The sequence below is a fragment of the Capsicum annuum genome, chromosome 1 (genome assembly GCF_002878395.1).
Source record: "Capsicum annuum cultivar UCD-10X-F1 chromosome 1, UCD10Xv1.1, whole genome shotgun sequence".
Taxonomy (NCBI): domain Eukaryota; kingdom Viridiplantae; phylum Streptophyta; class Magnoliopsida; order Solanales; family Solanaceae; genus Capsicum; species Capsicum annuum.
The window spans coordinates 42,124,187-42,127,779 of NC_061111.1; positions in this window are offsets into that span (position 1 = coordinate 42,124,187).

Consider the following 3,593-nt stretch of genomic DNA (forward strand, 5'->3'; position numbering starts at 1 on the left):
TAAAGGCAGTCTGTACACTAAAGCTCTTGCTATACCAGGTTCTGGTGATCTATTGTACGCATCGAAATGCAAGAGGCTGTTTTTCGAGGGTTGAACCATGACCTCTTGGTCACAAGAAAGTAACTAACTGTCCAGGCTCCCCTTGTTATTGGCTATTATACATACCAAACCAATAGCACATCCATGTCTAGAGACCACAAAATTGCTCAAATGGGCAATAAACAGAGTTTAAGTTTCGTGCACGGTGTGAATATAAAAAATTCTACACTTTCAGACAATCAGTAAACTTGACTTGCTACTGCGTGTAACATAATTTTTTACATAAAAATTGAAAAAAAAATAAAAATTGTACACTCACCATGCACGAAACTTAAATTCATAAAACAAATCAATTAGTAGACAGTAGACAACTCAATAAGTTACCATAAGCATCGAAGAAAAACCCTTTTATTCTCTTTTAAAATTACATTACATTAATTATAAGAGAGTAGAAATTAAACAGACCTCGAATATTGGGAGCAAAGGGAAATATTATAATCACAAATATAAGAATGAAATCCCCTTTACCTTTACTCGGTAATAATTTTTTATATGAAAACCAAAACATTAGCTTCTTTTATTACCTTTAAAAGGCGAAATCTCAGATGAAGAAAGAGGAGAAAAGGCTGATGTAATTATTTTCATATGCCATATAGAAGGGGTGAGATAGATGAGATATCTATGGTGTCGCCTCATTATCGTTATAAAAGCATTTTATATTTTTCATGGTACATTTTGCTTTCTCCATAAAAGTTACTATTTACCTATAACAGTATACAACTTTTTTTTTTTGTAAAACTATCTTTTACTATAACGACATAAGTATTTAATTATTACATAATAATATTTTATAAAAAATATAAATAATTATGATAAGCATTGTTAATGTTGTGTAAATAGTAAATTTCAAGAGCGAATATCTAATTTAACGAAAAAAAATATATTTAAATGATATAGATTAAATATTTCATAACTTCACAAGAAAAATACAATTGTTGTTTGTCCTTTTATATTCATACTTTTTCTAACTTTGCACAGTTAAATGAGATCAACTTGAAATATCAATATGCGTATATAAATTTTTAAACAAACACGGACACTATAAAAAATTTAACTGTATTTTAATTATTTGAGGATAAAAACGAAATGACCTCAAAGCATTGAATTATTGATGTTACTTACTTTAGTAAGATGATTACAAAAGTGGAAAGGTCGATAATTAGTAATATCTCAATTCTCAAAACAAAAGATGTTCTTTCGAAAGGCAATCACTCCCAACAAGTTTCTAGGGGGGTTGGGACACATGTGACAAATAAGTTTTAAAATGAGGTGTAGGTGACACGAATCTTAATAATTGAGTAGAGATGACAATTAATTCATTATGGTTTAAGAAAGTTTGAAAAATTTCAAAATAACTCACAAGTTTTTAAATTTACAGTTTTAAATTTCAAATGTTAGTTAATATATAACGGGGAACGAAGGGAAAAAGGCGTCTTTTTCTCTCTCCTCATCCTTTGTTATTTTCTCTCTCTTCGCGATATTTGTTGTTCATTGTTACTGCTGCTTTATTCATCGTCTTCTGCTTCATTATCATCATCTTATACTTCATTATCAACTTCATATTCTTTTTGTTGACCATTGTTGTTGTTGTTGTTGTTACCCCAACTGCTGCTCTTTGACCAAATTCTTATGTCAAATTTTATTTCGTAAATCACTTTCAACTTTGAAATTTACTTGAGAGGAGACTTTGGTAAGTCAGATTATGTTTTTTAGTTGAATCTGGGTAACTGCTAGTGTGTTGTTTTTTCAACAATAGTTTGCACGCGAACATGAATGCAATACAAGAGCAATCTATTTAAACAGATCCATTATCTGCGGCACCAAATAAATGTTCTGTTGTAACAGTAGACTCATGTTGATCCATGTTTAAGGGTTCTAGGTGCCCGTAATATGATTATGAATCGAATAGATGGGTATTCTGTTGCACCAGATTAGTAATTTGTTTCAACAGATAAATAATCTGTTTCATCAGATTACTAATATGTTTCGAATAACAAAATACAGATCCTGTCACACATAAAACCTAACAAATAACTCATATGTTCTTGCTATTGATACTGGAATCAAATTATTCCCTAATTGTAGACATGTCATTCGTTAAGAAATAGAAATAGACAGCATGAAAATTAAATAAGAAATAAAAAGTTAAGTGCATCAAACATAATTTTTTATAAAACAAACAAAAAAAAATACATAGATAACAGAAAAAAAGCTTAATTATTATTATCATAATTATTATTTGTATGGCCAGCTGGCCAATCTTTAAAGGGCAGCAGCAGCGCCCTTCACAGCCTGCAAATCTCCCGCAGTATCCTTACTCTGACGGCGGCCAACTCCCAATGCAGGTCATGAACCTCCTTCTGCAGTTCCCTCATGACGTCTCGTAAAATAGCGACATCCCACACAGGATCAGTCATATCTAAAAAACGCATAAGTTGACAAAACACACACATAAACACAACAGTAAAGAAAAGAAAGAATTCGAATGTAATGTAATGTAATACAACGTATATTTACATAAAAATCAAGAAAAAAACTTACCAGAGACAGGAAAAAGTTATCAAGTCCTTGAAGAGAAAGTAGTTGAAGGTGTAACAAGAGCGAGGAATAAATAGTGTGTAGCAGAACAAATGATTGAGTAAGGAGGAACCTATTTATAGAGGATTAAATTTGAATGAGTAAGGCAAAAAATCGCAACTGTTCACCTCCATTTATTAATGACATTCTTGATTATTGTAAAAAGTTATGACTTAATTAAATTAATCAATATTATGATAAGTCATGACTTTTCAGCTTTATTATTATTAATAATTAGTTCTTTTCAGGAACCATTTTTTTACACTGTTTTGGACAACAGATAATATATTTGTTGCATCAGATAAATCATCTGTTACAACAAATATATCATGATTTGCAACAAATAGATAACCTATTGCATCAGATAATATATCTGTTGCAACATATAATATATATTTTTTCAAAAAAAATATATTATCTTCATGACATCCAAATTTTTTGAATTTTTAATTATATAATTAATAAAGCAGATTTAAAGGCATAACTGTTCACCTCCATTTATTAATGATATTCTTGATTACTGTAAAAAGTTATGACTTAATTAAATTAATCAATATTATGATAGGTCATGACTTTTCAGCTTTATTATTAATAATTAGTTCTTTCCAAGAACCGTTTTTTTACACCGACTTGGACAACAAATAATATATTTGTTGCATCAAATAAATCATCTGTTACAACAAATATATCATGATTTGCAACAAATAGATAACCTGTTGCATCAGATAATATATCTGTTGCAACATATAATATATATATTTTTTAAAAATAATACATTATCTTCATGACATCCAAAATTTCTAACTTTTTAATTATATAAATTAATAAAGTAGATTTAAAGGCACAACTGTTCACCTCCATTTATTAATGACATTCTTTATTACTGTAAAAAGTTATGACTTAATTAAATTAATCAA